The sequence below is a fragment of the Aptenodytes patagonicus genome, chromosome 2 (genome assembly GCF_965638725.1).
Source record: "Aptenodytes patagonicus chromosome 2, bAptPat1.pri.cur, whole genome shotgun sequence".
NCBI classification, from domain to species: Eukaryota; Metazoa; Chordata; class Aves; order Sphenisciformes; family Spheniscidae; genus Aptenodytes; species Aptenodytes patagonicus.
This window is the reverse complement of record NC_134950.1, coordinates 16,263,560-16,285,862: the sequence shown is the minus strand read 5'-3', so window position 1 is coordinate 16,285,862 and position 22,303 is coordinate 16,263,560. Positions and strand designations below refer to the sequence as shown.

Genomic DNA, 22,303 nt, shown 5'->3' with positions numbered 1-22,303 from the left:
GCGGGGGCTTAGAAACTGCAAATCCCAGAAGAAAAAAATGTGGCTTCTTTAGTCCAAACTGAACTTTTGTCTACCTAGAACGCTACTGGCATCTGAGCTAAAGGGCAGTTCTGTAATTCGACAGTACACTGTAATCTGGGCAACATACGCACACTTGATTAGACTCTAAAATTACTGAAAATTACCATCTCCCTTGCGTCTTTCTAACAGCTTGACATATCAATGCCTAATGTCTCATCATGTTTCGATTTGAATCATGACTGTAAATCACTGGAAATACAGAAGAATGAGATATAAGATTGGGGGGGGGGTGGGGAGAGGATGCATGAGATGCATGCAGAGAGACTGGACTTCAGAAACTTCCTGAAAATATTAAAATCAGCAACAAAAACTTCATTATAACTCTGAGAAACAGCAAGTCTACAGCAGGTAGTGGAATAAAGATTACTTGCTGCAGACCCAGTGGTTCGCTCATCACAGGTAGAGAGTTAAGACTTGTTTGGATTTAAAGATCCTTTTTTCCTTTTTTCTTTTCTTTAAAGACAAGTGTGGGCAATAGAAACAATAGGAACATTGTTGTACCTGTCGATTTTGCTCACATTCACTATAAAAGGTTTGAGAAAACAGAAAAGATACCACGTTTTGTTTTAGCTATAGCAAGAGTGTGCAAAGTCTAGGACTTTTGTTCATGTGGCAAGTACGCACATTTAATTGTACATGCTGGCCCTTCAAATTAACCTGTGTCCTTTATACCGGTAACCAGCTGCTAATCACTTTCTGCAAATCCCTACATTTTGCCCTGAATTCACAGCACCACAAGTCAATTTGGTCCTTGAACAGGGCAAAAAGGAAATATGTCTCAGGTTGTGCTGGAGCTGGCACGTGAACACTGTAACTGAGATTCAAGAATTGAGGAAATGTCAATGGTTTAGGCATCAAGATGAGCAAAAGGAAGACCATTAAGCAAGCCCACACCGCCACAGCGATGCTGTGCAAGCTGGAAACAGCGAACCCACAAGAAAGCATTAGGCAGCGATTTCTTTTCACTGTCAGCTGAACTGCTTCCTGTAATTATAAATATACAAGGGTTAAAGTGAGAAAACAATTAAAATGCACTGATAGAAAATGAATTTCCAAAGAATACTCAAAAGATTAATCAACAACAGCCTATCAGCATAAGACACTGTGGCAACACAGCATTTCTGAAGCAGACAGCCTGGCGTTTACTTGTTTTGCTACATGAGAAAAATCCAACATCAGATCGTGGGTACATCTAAACTGTGGGATACACTTCTGCAGCTCTCAGCTCCAAATGCACACCCTGGCAACATCCTGACTACATGTCAGAAAATCTGGTTTGGCACCATTCTCCTACGCACTTTGGACTCCATCAGTAGAAACCCAAGCGAACAGACGAAGTGCAACGTGCGCCATCCAGCAGATCAGGATTGCGGTGCCTGACCTGCAAGAGAGATACAGCAACTGCTCGTTGCTGGCTTATGCTTCCTATAAGCACTCCACATTTCAGCAATATTAGAGACACTTTCTGCTCTGGTTTATAAAGCCATTTTTTCATTATTATTTCACCTTTTTTTTTTCCTTAAATAAAATAGTAGATCATTAAAAGAGAGGAGGAGCAGTCCTATGGTTAGACAAGTAGCCAAGGACTGGGAAATGTCTCTTAATTTCGTTTGTCCTCAGAAAAGCAGCATCATATGCTAACCGCTCCCACTCCAAAACAGCCATATCATGGCTATGTTTATACTGTTTTCGTAACACTCATCAAGAAGCGAGCCTGGTCTTGAGGCCAAATGACAAGGCAGAGACTGAAACTCTACTACTTTATTCTCAAGTCACTTCTTTCCATTTGAACTAGTCCATCAGGGTCTAAACTCTCATTTCAAACAGCTGCATCATGGATGATCTAACAAGACAAATACTCAAATGAGTTTATACAGAAAGTACTAAGGAAACTGGATGATGACAAAGTTTTGTGGTATCTTCAATCTAGAGAAGTACTAAGATACCATACAGAAGACTATTGAAAGTTGTATTATGAGTTGGAATGAAAATTAGTAAGAAAGAGAGCATGCTCTGAAATAACAATCCCTGGGACCTTATTAACTCTAAACAATGTAAGAAGGGCGGGGGGTGGGGGTGGAATAGTAGTTGACCACAATTATAAACCAATCTAAATCACACTTCAAAGGGCCTTACGATGTCCCAGACAAGAATTTTAGCAGAAACAAGTAAGTAGTAATGTCACTGTATATGTCACAGGTGACACTGCATTAAGAAAACTATTTATACTGTTCAAGAAAAATTAATTTTAACTGAAATTAATGAAGATATGGAAGATGGGACTCTCTTCTATATGAAGAAGTGAAGTGCAACTCATTTAAACTAGCAACACAATTGCTAGCAGCAGGTAAACGTTAGGGAGGGAAAAGCTTAGGATCACGTTGGCATAAGAACAAATAGACTAGCCATGATTAACTTTGGGCTGAAAATGAGAAGGAAGGGTTTTAACTGACAAAGCAGTGAGGCTATGAAACATCCTTCCACCAGACGCAGTCAAGGCTAAAAAAACCCTACCTAATTTTAGGATGAAGGTGGTTCACTTTATAAAAGGGATTACATATGGTGGCTGATGTTCAAAGAGCTACCCAGTGCTCACAATTCCCACAGAACTTCAGGACAATGTACATGAATCCACTTTTTCAGGGTATGCACAGCCTTACCACTATTCCCTAAAAAAGTACATGCCAAGGGCACTGTTTCCTCAAAAGCAGATGGGGAAAAGGCTATTCTTTGTCTCTATCCTTTTTAAAAAATACATTTATTTTCATAGTGACTTTCTGCACTTCCCTTAAAGCCAATAGTCTTAAAAAGACAGTATCTTCTGCCTCCAAAGAAAATACAAGATATGTCATGTTTCTTACTTGGGCAGAAGGAATTAACTGTAACATTACCAGTATCAAAGCTTTTGTCAAAAAGAAGCCACTTCCATCCTTACTATTTGTCTTACTAGTCATTTATATGTGTGACTGTGCCATACCCCAAACAGGCATTGTACAGTTCTTTTTGTATTTTAAAGGCAGTTTAGTCATTAGAAAGGCAATGAGAAGGCAGTTCTTGAGCCCTCTATATAGGTTCACAAAAGACATACCCAAGGTTGCCCACACCGCTTTGCCAGGACAACCTAACCAGAGCTTTAACGGTGGGGAAAAAAAAAAAACAACGTAAAGTTACTTTCAGTAAATTGTACACAAAGTCTGAGTGGGACAGAGGTCTGCAGATAGGATGCATCTAGAGAGAGTTCAGGCAGTTTGAGACTACACCTTGCTAGTCATCAACAAAAGATTAAAAGATTGCTTTTTTCTTTTTGGTAGGACAAAACACTTGTTAAAATTCTGAAAGTTGCAGTTTTCAACTGAATTTAATCTATTTGGATTAAACCAAATAAATAAAAGGTGATGCCTGCTGCTCTCTCAGCTGAAGAAAATGGAAACTTTTTCTCTGATCTAACGGGGACAGAATGCTACCTGTCTCCCTGCTCGTTCTTGGAGCTACCACCCCATCTCCCTAGCTTGTTGCAACACCCCTGTTTTCACATAATTCACAATGCAAAAAGAAAGATGGCAACAGATAGCTAAGCAGAGAAGCCTTATGTGGTCAAACTGACCAACGCAACCCTTACAATTCCTAAAAAGCTTTTTATGGGGTTCATTTGGGCCTGACCAACCTTCACACATTATTTTGGTTTAGCTGTTTAAACACCAGGCCATTCGCTCCAAGTTTCTTCTTTTTCCATGACAGCACAATATACCACTATTGCTTTTTTTCTTTCTGCTACACTGAAATGCATTTAAACATGTATTTATTTATGATACATACTGTTTGCTATAACCAGGGCTCTTCGATAATCTACGATTTGGCAGGCCTTTCCAGCATCTCATTTCTGCCTGACATATCACATCAAGCTTTTTTTTCCCTGGTAATACATTGGGGTTTTTGCTTCTGCTTGTGAAAAATGTGGAGATTCAAGATTTCCCCCGCTAAGTAGGTACAGCGCAGAGGAGAGGGTAACCGTGACAGTGGAAAGTAAAGCTTGGTGACACTTCTCGGTGGGAACAGAGTTGTCACCAAGTCAAGTGGAGGGTGCCACAGGCCGATCCAGTAGCCGGGATCTGAGGGTGCAATTTCACGATGGACTTAAGCTACGTTGGTCCTGAAGGAGCCCTGCCCTTCCCTTCACCCGCTGCCTGCGTGCCCAGGCCCTGCCCTGCACCCACACCCACAGTCTGGCCAAAAACGCCCTGCTCATGCCCCTGGGCTGGCAGCAGGCCGGTTGGACTGTCCCTTTCAGTGGCAGCTCAGGCTTGGATTAAAAAAATATCTCTTCTCCTCTGAAGAGCATTCCCCAGCACATTTCCAGCCCAGCCTCCTTCTCCATATCTGCCTTTGCAAATTCAGCCAATGTTGGAACTGTACTAGCGCTAGTCCTACATAAACCAGGAAAGGGTCACACACCTGAAAAACCTCCAGCAGAGTCCAAATCAAGCCATTACCTGCCCTTCACCCCAGAAGCACTACTATGCAGTTCACTGCGCCGAAGGTCCTCGGCCAGAGGCCGTAGGGCTCGTCTGCCCAGCCGCGAGAAGGCTGCATGCAGTCCAGGCGCTGCCGCCCACCCATGCAACCAGGCTGCCGCACGTCTGCAGTCCTCCTTGCCAGTGGACGGGGAAAGCAAAACCATCAGAAACGGTGTGGGTAAATGAAAGTAAGCCATACCATAAAGGAGGGACTGGTTAAAAAGACTTTTTTAAAAAAAGAGAGCGAGAAAAAAAGATTTCAGGAAAAAACAATCTCTACCTGCCAGGAAATGGAAGTGCTGTCTTCAGAAAAGTAAAATCATTATTGCAAGCAAACTGATTCATTAAATAACATGCAGGGGAGGATTATAATGCCTTCCTTGTCATTAAAATACTTTGAAACTGTACTTCTGTAAGATATGCTAATGATATTCAGCTTTTGTATTACACAGCAGAAGCTACACTCTGGGTGGAATTTGGTGCGCCATGTTACACAGGAGTTCAGGCTAGAAAAGCAGTTATTAGTTCACATTGACTATAAATATCTTTAAAATGCACACAAAAACTGGCCATACAATACAGAAACCAGACGTAAAGGTGATGAACTGGTCCACACCAAGCAATACATCCCCCTTCCACCTGGGAACCTCCTTCTACAAGTGGGAATCCTAACCTGGCATGATTTTCTCTAAAAACAAAAGCCCACTTGCATGCTGAAAGTATAATCAATTATTTTTTTTCCCCTGTGTCCACATCTGAATGCTAAAGAACAACACTATTGGAATGTAACTATCAGTTTATGTTTACCTTTTTACCCAGTAGTTCAAGGAGTTTTATTTCAGTGAAATTAAGTTCTGGCGTATTTTGACCAATTTACATAAGTCCTTATTAAAAATAGCAAAATTCAGGCTCCAAAACCCAGTGGAATTGGCACAATCAAATTTCCATGTGATTTATCAGCTTCACTGTCATAGTAACTAACTCAGTGCATTTTTTTGCCTGGTTCTCTCTGTAAGCTGTCAGGAGAAGTCACTCTATCAAATAGAAATGTAACACTATTTTTATTGCTTATCTCTTTTGCCCTGGGTTACATCAGTAAGTCATCTCCCTCCATCTACTTGACAAGAATCTTTTTGGTGTTGACCTTAAAAGGACACAGCTGTGACAACTTTGGTTTTTTTTTCTTTTAATAGTTCTCAGTTGAATACTTGTTCTTGGTAGTCCGGGGTCTTCATCTGGCACTGTTTTACCCCGTGGGTAGACTGAGCACAAAGCTTTGGTCATTCAGTCCGATAGTATCTTCCAGCCTTTATTGCAAGAGGCACTGGAGAAGTCAGAGGTGGATTGTATTCTGGCAAAAACCATGATTAATTACAAGAGGTCTTCTGGATTTGGTCTTATTTTCTTAACGCTCTGTAATTAATGAATACGAACACACGACCTTATTTCCACAGCCTTTGCTCAAGATACTAAGAGCTCCAGGCTGGACTCAATCCTCCCCAGCATTTTCACTCATGTTACATAAAAAATTTTGTCTGACCCTCTGCAGGTCCCAGAATTTGAAGATCAGGATCAAAAAATCTGCTCAGAATTTCAGAATGAGGAAGAAGATATTATCGACTTGTCTTAATATAATATTCCAACTAGGGGATATTTGGAAAATACAATAACATTTACGTAATCTGAAAAAAAGCACTTAGCATTTCTGCTGCACAACATCCAATAAATGCAACACTATCCTGATTTAATGAAATAATACGTTTTTCTGCCAAATTCCTCAAAAAGCAAAGAGGAACAGGTACACAGCATATTTCAAGTTCATTGCGCTATTTGCACTCATGGTTATTTACACAGATATAGACTTAAATCACAGCAACTTACACATCACCAGTTTTAATGATGATTTAAATTGGCAGGCCAAAACTTCAACATACACATACAATGAGGTTAAAAGAAATTATTTATGTTTTCACTCTATTTCTGAAAAGTGACAAGTCAGGAAATAATTATTAAAAGATGTCAGCTGTAACTAAATGTAGTTGTTTTATCAAAGGAAGGAGTCTTCCTTTGGACAGTAACTTGTATACATCATATCTATATGCACTTAATTAAGCAGTTACACAGCTCAACATAATCTTTTGTGTTTACACGTTTTTATGTTGATACATGTTACAGATTTCATTCCATATTTTCTGTTTACTAGATAGTAAGTTTTTTTATGGTTTATGAAAGGTGAAATTAAATAAAAAATCATTTAAAACCTCTTTAAAGTATTGCTCATCAGTTCAATGATGCCCGAGGTATACAAGAAAGAAAAAAAAGACATTTACAAAACCTGGTTTGCATTTAAAACTAATTTTAACAAAGAATTACACATGTGATTTGTTCACTGTACAATTGTTCATCCAATTGTTTTGGTTTATCACATTCTAGAAGTAACAGATTTCATCATCTCACGCTCTATTTTCATCCATAGACTGGAAAAGGAAAATAAGCTTTCTTTTGCCTTCCCCCCCGCCCCAGTTCCTGGTAATCTTAGTTTTGAAAATGAGAGTCACTGAGCAGAATGTAAAATGGAGAAAATAGTGTCACTGCACCAGCAGAGGAAGCCTCTGGCAAAAGCCAGTTTAATCACTTCCACAAACTGGTTCCAGGTGTTTAGCTAGCCATTTCCACCAGGATTGTGGTGTGACTTTACTTAAAATTTTGGCAGCAAACAGGTAAATAAACACAATCAAACAGTACATCAAGCTGTGTAGACTTAGACCTTAACACAGATCAAAATCTGAAAGTCTTATTTTTAAATGGTAAATATTTAAGTCTTTTTATTTAATATGGTTTTTTTCTATTTTTAAAAAGGATTTTCTTTTCTTAAGCAATAATTATTATGTACCTTTGTTATTCATATTAGACTAGTTAGGAGTACAGTGACTTTTAATATATACTGCAGTAGTTTCATGTAACAACTTTAGGGATAGAAAGTATGCTTTAATATGCTATACATTAAAAATCAAACCACATACATGATGCTACCAGTTTCGCTATGCTCCTGCAAGTATCTGCAACATCAGACTATTATGCATGATGATCACAGAAGAGAAAAACCTAACTGGCAGAAGTCTCAATGGGCTTAAACCAGAACAAAAAAAGTGTACTTAATTTATGAGCTGAAAGTCTGTCTGCAGTTTGGCACATACAGCACATCACACCATGTAATTTTATAAAAATCAAATAACTTTGCAAATAACTTAAAATATTTCCTTTCTCATTGGTTTTAATCATGTTTGAAAGGAGAGGGAAAAAAATACAGGATGAAATGAAAGCAAAAAGTAATGATCTAGGACCATCATTCTCCTGAACGAATGTTCCTCAATTTTTGGATCATGGACCACTGTCAAACTTTAAACGTAACAGGGAACCACTATGCAGCCTTCACATCAAACTTTTAATTAAAACCCCTAAATGGATGATATGATACTGCAGATCAGTGTGTCTGCAGACCACAATTTGGAAACAAATATATTAAAGGATTAATTTTCCAAAGGGCATGCTAGTAGTCTCTGGGCTTCTTGGAATGTTCATTCTATATATTCAGGTACTACACAGTATCTTAGCATGCAAACATCTTAAGGCCTCCATTCTGTGAGTTTTTAAAAGTACAAGTGAAAAATACCAGTTTGAGACGGGATTTTTTCATGAAATGTCACAAGACAATTCAAGATGATTGTATGAAAAAAATATTACTTTATCCTGATATCTCCCTCTCAGTCTAGATTGTTGGGTTTGGTATTTTCCCAAGCAAACTGACCAGACTCACATCCTCTTCATAATAAAGTACCCATAAAGTGAGGGCAACAAAGGGATTTCCAAAGGTGTCCTAGAAAGGACCAGCCTATGAACAGGTACAGCTCTACTTGCTTCAGGTCAGGCTTATCACTGCAGAGTGTGGAACAGAATTTTGGGTTTTATATATACACACATACATATATTATTTTTAATATATATACTTACAATATAAACCAAAAATGTTTCATATATATGTGCATATATATATATATATGAAGGCGTTCAGAAGGAAAGGCAAAGGAAAAAAAAAAGTATTCATTCTAAGGGCTTTATCTAAGTTTATTGGGGGGGGGGGGGGGGGGGGGGGCTGAAGCTGGAGTGGGACAGCCGTGACTGCCGTTTTCTGCTCAGCACTTGAGTGACAGAGCGGGGGGGAGAGTCGTTAATCACGGCGTTCTGGGAACCGGGCAGAGAGAGGGAGCAACTGCTTTCCGCAACACTTCCTGCGATAAGGCAGCCAGCGCTGGCACACGGACACAGACAGACAGACAGACACACACACACGAGGCAGCTACGCGGCGTAAAGCTTCATGCGACTGCAAACGTGACCCGCAGCCCTGCACCCCCGACACACACAGACAGACAGTCCTTTCAGCTCTCGCCAAACGTGCCGTTGGGGGGTGCCGAGACCCGGGCGGGAAGGGGAACCCCCCCGGTTCCCTCCTCCGCAGCCCGGCGGCGGGCAGAGCCGGTGGGAGCCCGCCCGGTGCCGCGCCGTGCCCCACAGCCGGCGCTCATCGGCGATGCTCGTTCACGACACGGACCCAGAACTTAAACGCTGAACAAAGGAAGCCGAACTGATAAAGCAGTACTGCTGGGTTTTTTGTGGTTTTTTTTTTTGTTTTGGGGTTTTGGTTGTTTTTTTTTTTAAGGGCGATCCCAGCAAAACTTTCTTCTCTCAAAGGCAACGTGGTATGAGGCACTATTAAGTCTTTAAGACTTGCAAAGAAGTGTAAATAAGGTAGGGGAGACAGAAGTACAGGCATTAACGCCAACACGTCCCCGTATCATCCGATAACTTCCCCTTACATGCGCAGCACAATAAGAGTTTGCTGATCACAGCTTTTCCACTGTACCAGAGCCAAGTGCAGGCAATTACTTACACTTATGTAGACTTTTATAAGAGATAACAGTTATCTCTATTGAAAAGGCACAAGCTGGGTTTTTTTTTCCCTTTTTTTTTTTATTTGACTTTCATTACTAAACCGGTTAAAAAAACAAAAAAGGGTTTCTGTGCAGGGCACTGATTCACCCAGCCCTCTGCAGAGCCCCACAACGAGGAGCGCCGGCAGCCTCCTCGCACCGCCGAGGCGCCTTTCACCCAGGCCTGGAAAAAGCACTGGCGTAAACCAGCCCGCCTAGCTTTTAAGAGCACGGCAACTACCAGAGGTGGGCACCGTAACCCATCCACGCTTGGAAAGCCTGGAGGTGCCGGGGCTGAGCAGGAGCGGGCCGGGAGCGGTTGCGCTTGGCGGCCCTGCCCGCCGCTGCGGACGGGGCAGGCTGGGCGCGAAACGTGCCGTGCAGCCTCGCAGCTGCGCCGAGGCAGCGCAACAGCCCCTTGGGCAACGGCATGTCCCGTCATGAGGCGCTCCAGCCAGATCCAAACCACTTGGATCCAGGTAAAACAAGCCATATTGGGCCCTCTTGCCTCCGCTAGCCGCGTCCTCCTAGCCGAGATGAAGGCAGGAGCAATCCACGTATTTTCAATGCAAATGAGATGCAGCCCTCAGGCGCTTAGCAAATTGCCAATGCATCGGGGATGCCCCTGCTCTTTTAGCTTTGTTTCCACATGTGCTGAAAGTTGATGAGTACTGGTTGTGTTTTTCTTCCCACCACTAAAGGACACAGCACTGATATAGGAAGTAGGAAAAGTGATGTTTCGGTAGCGCTTATAGACCAGGTGGCCGCTGCCAGCATCTTTAGTTGTATCCAGTACATCTACCAGTGCCATTTCACTGGTATTTCTTCTAAAATTGATGTTGGGTAATTGTAACTCAGAGCCAGCATCTCTGAGCAAAAGGAGTATATACTGAATTTATGGAGTCACCGTCTTTGGATTCACTTTTTAACCAAAACTATCTGACCCTTACTCATTTGAGGGAAAGGATTTCTGCACAGAAGGTCTATCTGTATTTATAAACCAGGGGCATTTTACACGCTGCAGAGGTGTTACATGACAGCAAATGAAAGAGGGCTTCCATTGCCTTAGTATGAACTCGCACGTGTGTTTAAAGCAGATATTAAAAACATGATTCACCATAATAAAGACATCCCAAACAACTATTTAAAGCAATTCAAAATACAACATTTGGGGGTGGGGAGGTGACCATACAGTGCACCTACCCCTCCTCATCCCCCAAAAAAAACACAAACTCCAAGAATTAGTAGTAGTAGTAGTAATAATGGCACATATTTATAGTTTATCCAGAAGTACAGCACAGTTCTTAACAAGATTAGGTCTCGCTTTCAGTTTCACTCACCACTGAACTAGTCAGCTTTGAGAACTGCTTTAAAGAGGTGTAGAGTGTTACTTAGGAGTTACAGAAAGTACACTGGCATGTTAAAGAAAGATGGAAAAAAACTATCATTATATAGAGAAATGATGGCTAAAACAGAAGATACGAGTCTAACAGACTGCTCAACAAATCTTTTCCTCCCCAAATGCACGACATACATAGTAACACGAGCTCTGAATACTTACTAAACTTATGCAGAGGAATAAACGGGTATCTGTTGCGTGACTTACAAAGCCAGAGGAAAAGAAGGAGCAAATTTTTCATGGAAGCCTCGGATCATATAGGCTGCGTTTGCCTCATTCACATCCTCCTCCTTTCACTGCACTTCAATGTGAAGAAGACAGCCTTAGCAATATTCATCTTAGAAATCCACTGCAAGAGATCACACTGCAGCAACAGATGAATCTGCTTCACATGCATTGACGTACCTCCTCAACGTCTGAAAGAAATTCCAGCCCCAGTCAACCCACAAGAGACATGTTGCCTGACTGTACCTTGATGGTATTGTTTATGAAGAAGATGATTTACACACTCGTAATGATTTAAGCAGCTACTTTGCATACATTACAGAGAGAACCTGAAACATGTGACCTGCTTCACAGGGCAGGATTATACCTCTGTTCCTGTTGTGTCATGTGCAACCACATTATTTAGTAGTTAAAGCCCAAGCGAGCACTCTGGTATTCCATTACCCTCGCCGTGCATGCAGCGCGAGAGTTTCAGCATGCCTCTGAAACCAAAGCTTAGCCTCCCAACTTCTAAAGATAGACAGTTAAATAAATGATATAATTGTCAAAGGGGCTCAGTCAAACCTACCACATGGCTCTGCCCACTCAGGATTATGACGTTTGCTGGCAGACTTTTTAGGACAGGAAATCTTTCATGGTGTTAATAAATTTGTAACAATGATCATATTCTTAGGGGCCACTCCAATACAAACTTTCATTAGCACTTACACCGCTTCTTGCAAAGCACTGAGAATGTATGCATGATCATCATCAGTCAGGAATAAACAGAAAGAACTTTACATCCTTTTCTCTGACGTTGTTTAAAAAAAAAAAGTCAAAAGCTTTTCAGAAAAATGGAAACTAACATCCAAAGAACGGCTGGGCTCATAGCCTGTCAGTGCTCCTTCATAATTTTGAGTTGTTTTTATTGATCCATACACTTCTTATGCACAGCTTCATTACTGCTTTGATAATTACAAGATAATTAAATACAAGACAGAGCATGTATCGTGCTGGGGAATCATTTAGTGAGTGAACTGTTGTGCTGAAAAGTGGAATTCTTTCTGTCACTCACGGCACGGTGATACATCAGTAACAAACACAACAGTTTGGGGATGATCCAATGGCCTACCAGAGCCACAGAGGGCAGCAGCAAAACATGAGGTTCGGAATGAAACGAAGTCCCGCCACACAGGCCTTCACACTTCGCAAGCTCATAAAACAAGAAGAGCACGTTCACACACAGGTTCACCTCAACTTCAGAGCAAGTACAGCACCTGCCGTATAATATGTAAGAAAAAAGTCAATGTCTGAAAAATTTTGATTTAAGAAGAGAGAGGAAAACTGGCGGGTGGAGGAGGAGGTATCTTAGCAGCACCAGGAGTGAAGGCACCAAAGCTCCGTTCACAGCTTTGCCACTGGCTCACTCTAACACTGCAGTTATTTAGATTCCCTGTGCCTTGGCTCGCCCGTCAGTACAATGGGTATAATACTTCATCCTGTCCTTAAGAGGCAATTACTGCTCGTAAAATACTCTGGGAACCTTGATTAAAATGCACTGCAGCTTTGTGATAAGTATTCCCTCTGAAAGAGCGCGCGAGCTGGGTTTTGACGGTGGGACGTACTACCTGACGGCTGGAAAAGAAAAATAATCATTCTGAATGAGAAGTATGTGCTTGACCTATGCACATCTGTAGGTGGATCCCTCCTGGAATATTTTCTTTTTTCTTTTTTTCAGTTACTATGTGTATATTGCAAAGAGAGGAGCAGTGAGAATGGATAATTAAAAAGCTTTTGAAAAGCCCTGGTATTTTCACCAGAGGATCACAGTGGGCTGTCTTCAAGAATTCTGATGCAGAACTATATGTAATTAAAAAAAAATAATTATTCGTAATGCTCCTCAAACCCTATTTTCATTAAGGAGGGGAGAAAAAAAAGACAGATCACTTTAAATATGAATGCTTTATGAATAAAGAATTTTTTTTTAAATTGATGAGCATTCATTTTCCCATACAGTCGCATGAAGTCTGAGTAGTTCATGTAAAACATAATTATCAACGTTTTAAACCACATTTTCCCCTTGAAAATAAATAAATAAATAAATAAGTATGCCAAAATCTTTTTTGTTCATTAAGAGCCAGATCCAGCAGAAAACATCTGCAGACTTCTAGACCAAGCAAGCCCTGGAAGGCCATGGGTACTGGCTGCACCTCGTGCCAACCCCAAAAATTTGGCTGGTTCAGAAAGATTTAAACAAAACAAAAAAAGCCCTGCAGCTTTACATGTCTGGGAATTGTGGAACTGCGTTAGGTTTATGAATAAAGAATAGGGGTGAGAAAAAAAACCCTCCTTTTAAAAAGGAGATCCCTGTCTCTCCTGTCCTCCGCCATTCCAGGTGCTAGACAGGGGCTTCCCTCCCTCCCCAGGGACACCATGGAGCCAGCGTCAACGGCTGCGGCCCAAAACACAGGGTCCACCTGCACCCCCTGCTGCAGAGGGGGTGAGGGGCCCCAAATCCAGCGCTCACCCCCCCTTTTCACATCCAACGGGCGCCTGAGCATCCAGCTCCCAGCCACACTCCTGGACACACAAGAGCTGCAACCGGCAAACCCAAAGGAGCGTCCCTGGGATGGGAGCCAGCCCAAGTCATCCAAAGGACACTGCAGGGCCACCGCAGAGGGGCAGGCGCTGCTCGGGGTGAAGAGCCACCTCTGTGAAGGTGGCCTGGGGACGCGCTGGTCTCCCCTGAGCAAGTAGCCTCTCTAGCCCCATGGAAGGATCAGGCCCGACAAGCAGCCCTGGATTCCTACCACGGGCTTGAACAGGCTCCAAGGCGCAGCACAGGCAAAGAGCCTCGGCTACCACGGGCACCCAGCAGCACATACTTACATTTTGGGCTACCCTGAATGGGTGTATGCAAACACAATGGAGGAACTGACAGCATCGGTGTGGCTGCCTGCTGAAATAAAGGAAAAGTTTAGGAAGTAAGTTTAGGATGAGGGCCTTGTTACTGCAGCAGATGAAAGTTAAAGAACCTGCTGCTAGTGCAGTTGCCACGTTTTTAGACTTTTGATAGAAATAATGGCTTTTTCTGACTAGCCTTTCTCTATGTCCCCCTCTGGGAAAGCCAAGAAACCTCCCGTGGATTTAAATCATATCTTGTCTTCTGCCCCACTCAGAGGAGCAGCCTATATGTCACATCAACACCCAGCTCATCTTGTGCGGCTAGCCCTGAGCAGGGAAAAAGACCGGGTGGGTATTAAAAGACCGAGTAACAGTACACCCATGTGTTCTGCATAAAGGCGATCCCAAAATTTTGGGTTCGCAGCGTTCGTTTTATAGACACGTCCTTGAGAGGAACAGCAGCTGCAGTATGCTGCCTTGGTTAGCAAGATGTGATACACGCAGAGATATGTACTTAGGAGAGCACAGAGGGACTCTGTGCAATGACCATGTAACTGCAGACACTTTGCAGGTGTGTATTTACAATACTATTTATATAGTGCTGAAAGTGGACTACGTTAATATACAGTGTGCATGATTCACTGTCATTAGTCCTGCCTTCAATAATGTGGACCCTAAGATAAATAATATCGCTAGAGCCTCTCCCATACAATACACAGACTTGTTAGTTTAGTTATATACACAAAATTTCCAACTGCAATTAGAGGGTTTTTTAAAATTATAAAAAGTTCTTGAAGTAAAACCTTTGTTTGAGTTGAAATGAGCCTGCTGACATAAAAAAAGCAAACTGAGAAGCCAGGAGACTTGTATTTAAAATGCAGAATAAGTTGGGTATCTTAAATAAATAACATTAATCTGAACATGCACTAAAATAAATCCTATATTTTAACAATGCTAGATACAAATAATCATCATATTTATCATTACAGCTTTATATACCTGTTGGATCACTGCTTTCAAAGCCTTAAGAAATGTACCAGTGTCTTTGAATTAAAATGCACTTTATGCTAAATCTGTGAAGGTGCTCTTGTGGGAAACACTGCATTCTACATTAATTTTTTATTAAAAAAAAAAAAGCTTGCACAGCCTCAGAAAAAAACAACCAAGTGGCAAAAATCCCAACTTTGTCCATTCATCCTTTGATTCTGTCTTTGCCATAATAAAATTCTATGAAAATGTTGCCAGAAATAAAGTTAATCTTTGCAAGGACCTTTTCATCTTTCTCTAAAACCAGGGAGTAACTAGCCTGCAGTTCTATGAACCCTGATGCACAGCACGCTATCAAGATGAGATCCTTGTCATTTTTTGCCCATGTCTAACATTTAAGGAGGAAAAAAATTTAAAAGAAAAAAAAAACCCTTGAAACTCTAAATTCTGGCTAAGAAACATCTCAGTAAGACACCAAGATAATGTCTTGCAAATCAAAACACAGCAAGTAGTAACATCTGTAATCTCAGAATTAAGGAGCCAGTGTTTTCTATACAATTTTAAAAAGTGTTTTAAAATGCCTCTGCCCGTGCCAGTGCCCTCAGCATGGGCACTGAAAGCCATAAATAACTGCATCGGTAAGTAAATTCACCATCTACTAGCAGAACGATTCCCGAGATAACTCAAGAAAGTAAAAGCTGAAGAGCTTGCTGCTAGTAGTTAATGGGATAACCCGACTCTGAAGTCAGTGAGTAAAATATCTCCCTTTCATTAAAAGGGGGGGGGGGGGGGGGCTTTAAAAGGTACACAATTAGTTAGCTTTGCAGTGATTAATTCAACAACTGCAAAACCAAAAACAACTTTAGGCACTTAATCATGAAACTGTCAGTTCTCTTTGCTTGACGATAAAGCATCCAAGAAGTAAACATTAACTTCTGTGTTTTTTCTACGTGTGTATTCCATCTTGAGAAGATGATAACCAAAGAATTACCAGGCAAGCTTGGCAGAGGCTTATTATACCTTATTCCCCCTAACACGGAGGTGAGATGTGCCCGGATTCCATTCCTTTTCCTCATTGCCAGCTCTAATAAGACAGTTCATACTGTTCCCTAAAACTTGACAGAAGGGATTGAAAATCAGATTGAAAATCAGACTGAAAATCTCTTCCCCAGGAAGCAAAGAGCTCATCACAGTAAGGGAGCTTTGAGGATGAGGGGACCCCTATACTAACCACATCCTCTCCATATCAAGGCAAAAGCAGGCAGCAGCTCTTGCTCAGACCAGCTCTCCCAAGGAAGCAAATAGAAGCTCTGCCCAAGTAAGGAATACAAAAGCGTATACTTTATCATCTCTTTTAAATAAACTCCAAAATTGAATAACTATTGAACAAATTGAAAAAGGGCAGGAAGCTGAAGAACAAATTAAAAGAACAAATCAACATATTTCTCTGACCTGCAAATATTTAATTCAAACACATTCTTCTTTCAAACAAGAAGCCTATAAGCGTTTTGATGGCTGCTCATAATCAAATGTGTCACTTGCAAAATTATAACATTTGGAGAGGGTACCAGGCAACCAAAAATGGCTTTTGCTAGAAGTATGTCACAAGCACATCTTTTAGTCACCTCAGAATTGCACACAACTTTGCTTCATTCCTTCGCAGTGTCTGCATGCGAGTTGCTTCACAGAAACACAACTGCAGTAATCTGCTTGACAGTAAACAGTAATCAGTAAATACTACTTACTGAGCAGATACGTGCCCCTGCTATTCCCTCAGTTTACCTATCCCCCATCTCTCCCTTCCACTCTCAACCCCCTCACTCTGGGAAATTTTAGGGGGGGCAATAAATAAATACAGGTAGTGAAATAGTGAAATCCCGTAGCTGGCAAGGTTTTCCTCTCTGAATGGACAAATTCTTAACTCCATGCAGCTCCAGACACTGAAGGATTAGATCCTAACCAGGGAAAACACAGGAAAATGGTAATAAATATTGCATGGTAATCCACGGGAACTTTGGTCCCAATGTGATTTTTCTATAGTATCCTACAATAAATGGCATTACAACATCCATAATCTCAGCTCATATATCAGAGCTCTCTCTCTGCTCTCCTTCTTGCCCTTCTTTCATGTAGTGCATTTTCTATGAAAACGTACTTTTTCTATAAAAGTAATGTCAGTGCAGTCCCATTCCTGACTGAAAGCAGCACAGTAGCTTGGTGAAAACTACCACAGACCGTATCGTGCTGCATGGAGCTACAGCTGAGGACTGCGGGGTTTATGGCAGCATTACTCTGGTAAGGTCTCATCTGAAATTCCTTCTGACAAGACAAAGGAAATCACAGTTTGCTGGAGAGAAAAAATAAATAAATTGTATTCATATGCAGTAAGAGCACTTCATGTCATAGTAGATTTTACAATATCCTAGTTCTCTTTCTATTCAGGCATGTGTCCTTTGGGCAATAAATTCTGAAAACCCAAGAAGGTAAAGCTTGCTTAACCATGAGTCTCCTTTCACCCAGTAAAATAAATTCCACAGCTGCTTTTTCTTTCTCCTGTGAATATTTTTTAAGCTCCTTCCCATTGACAACTAGCCACTGTCACACTCCACTTCTGAAACGAGTATCTTTAAAAATGCCAGCTTTTCAGAGTCTTAATTTTGTCCCATTCAGGTAAAATGTTTTGCACCAGAAAGTTCAGCAGAGCTGCCAGGTCATCTTTGTTAGTAAAGATTTTCATATGTGCAAATAAAAATTGAGAAATGACTGAAGAAAAAAAAGCTAGACAAACCATTTTAAATGTTCCTTAGATAATGCAGTACCACAGCAAATCTCTAAGGAAAGTTAAGCTGAGACTGCCATGAACACCAAATAAATTTGCACCACTGGGATATTTAAGGTCCAATAAATCTTACTTTCCAATGGTTTTAAAACTCCAGAAAACAGTTTTTCAGCTCTAGACTCCGTATGTTGTAAGAAAACTGTCTACCTAAAAACTATCGGACTCAGACCTGCCATCTGTGAGAATTATTTTCAGAACATACTCATGTTTGCTGAACTACCAAATTATGAAAACCTTCATTAAGAAAAAAACAAACCACAAACACACATATATACATACATAAAAACCAACCGAACAACTTACTCTTTCTGTTTGCATGATAATGCTCAAGAAAGTTGGTTAAAAATGCCCCTATTTCCAATTCAAATTCTTATTAATTTATTTGAACTGTTTCATGTTACAGTCAACAACATGAAGCCAACAACTAATTGCAAAAAAATAAAATGCGAAGCAATAAAATCCATCACAATTCAGATATGATATGCTGAGCAACAGCAGAAGAGCCAAGGGTTAACGTCAACCTAAGCAATCACACCATTGTGCGATTTATCTGATTTAAAAATACTAACAATTGCTGACAAAAAAAAAAATCAGATGGTACAGAAAAGCTTTTTATTTACTATGCTGCAACTTTTTGCAGTTTGGTTATAATAAAAGCACATTCTGTGGACGATGAAAGTCACTGCTTCCCTTGGCCTGTCAAAAATATCCTGATGCCCACGACATGGCATACAGCTTTATAAGGGTATTACAGTCTGCTTACATGGATATATGTGTAATACTGGAGCTTCAGTCACTCCACTGCTATTTCTACGAGCCTTTCGGAGAGTAGTTGGTGAGGAACAAGAAGAAAGTGTGGCTGTGAAGCCAGTGAGTAGCAGCAGGGCTCAGAAGCAGGTGCACTACCTAAAGCTGCTACTTATTTTCATTCCCCTTTGGGAAGTGAACTGATGTCAAACCAAAAGAATCACTTTTAAAGGTGACAGACCAACTGAAGGGCAGCTTCGCGTGGTGAAATACCGCTTGACCACCCTGAGCGGGGCAGCGAAAATGCAAGATGGAGCCTTACAAAATGTTGTTACTGTGTCCTGAGCCCAGGGAAACTGCTTTACAGCAGCAAACTCTAAGAAAGTGTAACATGGATCCCCAAAACCACAGTTCCCTCTCAGTAAGCTGCAACATAATTAGGAATTTTCCCAATGAGGATCAAATCTTCCTCTAGATGAAGTTAGCAGAAGTTTTGTCCCTTGCAAGTACAGGGGGAGATCAGAACCATAATCAGAGGGGCTTAATCAATCTTCGGTCATATCTAAGTTTCCCCCAGGTTGCCAGGCAAAGCAGGTTAGATACGCTTTCATAAAAATCATTCACCTAAAAATCAAACCAGCCCAAACATTTAAAAAAAAAAAAAAAAAAAAAAAATCAAGTTATGCTGAACTTTGTTTTCTCGCTAGCAAACTTCATGTCGTAAACAACTGAAGGGCAGTGATGCAAAATGGATTCCTGCCTAGATTTGTAAACTTTTCCAGGAGTTGTAACATCCTGCATTTGATGACATCATGAAACTAACCACAAGTAAAAGTTGAGTTTCAATTTGTTCTACTTTACCCTCATTAGTCTCTGTGTCAGAAATAGAATAAGAACCCTCATTAAGTCACATTAAATTCTTTAAACTCATTAAGGGCTCAGAGAAAGAACAATACAAACACTGGTGTTTTTGTAAAAAAAATTATGCAACACAGATGGACTTCCATTTCCATGTATTTTTAGAATGTATGTATGTGCACGTAGCAGTCAAAGAGAGACCGACAGGCATGAAGGAGAAATGGCAAGGCAGAGTAACAGAGACAACAAGGCAGAGCATACCTTACATATGACAGAATGATACCTAGATAAAAGTGGATTACGCATGATCACTTCTGACCTGTTATAGATGAAGCGCTTAATGCTTTGTATCCTGAACAGTGGCAGAGCTGGAGTCAGAGCCATACCCCAAATTTCTTTTCGAGTAACGATTCCTTGGGACTTTTTCCAGGGAGAAGACAACCTTGAAGGCCACACAGCCAGCAGCAATCAAATGGCAATCTAACTTTTTGTCCATGGACTACTTTGATTGCTACTGCTGTAGCCTAACATACTATCTGATTGTAGTTGAAGATACATCTACTATTCATGCTTATGGACTTACATGTAAGATACAGGTGTGTGCAGAATTTCAACAGTCTTGCAGAGCATCTCTGGGTGTGCAAAGGGTGGGTATTTGTTAGAAGATTTATTGTAGCTGAATGACTCAGATATATGTTGTTGATAACTTCTCATCTTACCCCCCCATAAGACTGGAAATACTAGCTCAATGCCAAAAAATTATTTACATTCCTACAGTATGCTCAAACAACTACTACAGGATTAATTTAATCCATTATATTTTTTTTTTTTCGTGATAGACATAACATGCAAATAGGAGTTTAGTTCTAAAGAGAACTGCAGATCTAAAGAACGTGGAAGGAGACTAATCAGATGGCGTGAATTTCAGATGTCTGTAGGAGGCCACAGAAAGAAAACAGTATATATAGTAGATGGGAGACCTGAGTTACTGTTTCTTTCCTTCCTACCACTGTGACAGCTGAAATGAGATGTGGGATTTTTACTGACAGCCCCCAGACCCGAGCATCCAGAGCTGGGTGCCAGGGCGGCGCGGGCAGGCAGCCTCTGCTCGGGATCTCTCCTCTCCCATTTCTCTAGCAGAGTCAGATACTGTTTACCTGCAAGGCACATGGTAAGGCTCATCTATTTTCACAAGCTTTTGCCTCAGGTATTTGGGGCAAGGTTTACTTTATTAATTGTGTGTGTGCATGCATGTCCATATCTATGAGTGCAAGAGGAAAAAGCTCGGCAACGATCGGCATGTATTGCATTTTTGGTTTATACTCCGTAACTGCAGCTGGAGAATATCTGATGAGTATATTTAATACACCTAAAAATGAGAACACTAAATAGAAAAGCAAACTATGTTCAGATTAGGAAGCTGAAATTGGAGGTACCTTTCTTTCACTAACTGAATTCATGAAGCAACATTTCATCTGCATAGTAAGTTTTGGACGATGTTCCACATAACGCAGCATTTGCTTGAAGAGCGGCGTGTGAGAAAGTTAAAAAGAATCATACTTTGGAAACACTGAAAACCTTCTACCCCCAAAGAAAATTGCTTTATCCTAACTCATTTAACTTCCATTAAACATTAAACCACATCTGCACATAGGAATTTTAGGCGATACTTAACTTCAGTATCTACTTCAAACTTTTTTTAGATCAGTTGAGAATTTGTTTTTTAAAATAATCCCAGTAAAGTCACTGGGATATCCAAAAGCAGTCTGCAAGGTATCTGTCTAAGCAGAGTATGCCTTTTTTTTTTTTTTTTTTTTAATTAACTACTAGCAAAAATTCCCCCCTGCTTTTTTTGTGAACCACCAAGCTGTATGTTTAATTTTTTAAGTTTCAGTATGTATTTTAGACTTGCAGACTTTGCAAAGTAGGTCAGGAATACCCAAAGGATACACATTTGAAGGCTACAGATAGCAGAGCACACCATTTACGGATTTGTATATACACATACATACACATTCTATATAATATAGATAGATAGATCCAATGATTTAAACACATTACATCTATACTGTGTGTTTCAAGAACATTCAGATATTTACACTGTTAGATCACCACTCATTTTAGACCTACACTAGTGCCAGCTGCCAAAAAAAAGTACACAAATCAAAATATGTTACCTTTGTTCAAACAATACTGCTGTTCATTATATAATAGAAACTGTCATGCTTAATCTTCCAGGAACCAAGAACTGGTACATTCTTGGACCAGAGGTGGCTTGAAATGGTTTGAGGCAAAACTGAAGCATATTGTTTAAGTAAATCTTGCTGAGAAGCATAAGCACGTTGATGATTTTTACCATCATCTTTTACAGACTTTTTTTTTTCAGATATATTAATAAACTAAAAATGCTGGCATATTTTCAAAATGCAGAGAGATGAACACATCAGTGCTTTTTCTATAACATTTTTTTAATATCAAATTATGTATTCCCTCCTGCATTGTCAGCCTCACTAAATATAATGGGGGATCTGAAAAGGATGCTTGAGAACAGATGCCACGATGAAGTAAAATGTACCCATAAAAATTACATGTTGACTCTGAGAATACCCCAAAACTAAATTTTTCCTTGGGAGCTCTCAGTATTATGCAAGTACCCCAAGGGTTCTTGCGGGCACTAAGCTACAGGCTGCAATGTTCATTTTCCATTAGAGATGAAAAAATTGCCAAAAGCAGCATTCAAAAATATGTCTACAGCATGATATAGAGAAATATAGAGAAACG

At 40.6% G+C, this 22,303-nt stretch overlaps 1 protein-coding gene across 4 annotated transcripts in view; it reads right to left on the bottom strand.

The window, feature by feature from the left end:
• The window catches only part of TRPS1 (transcriptional repressor GATA binding 1), a 218,102-nt gene that overhangs the window by 188,502 nt on the left and 7,297 nt on the right, over positions 1-22,303 (bottom strand). Inside the window, exon 1 of one of the 4 annotated variants that reach the window (XM_076329211.1) lies at positions 11,191-11,201. The exons of the other annotated variants lie outside the window; for them this stretch is intronic. The gene's annotated coding sequence lies outside the window, so the exon portion shown is untranslated. Of the gene's footprint in view, positions 1-11,190; positions 11,202-22,303 lie in introns of those variants that run through there. 4 annotated transcript variants of the gene reach the window in all.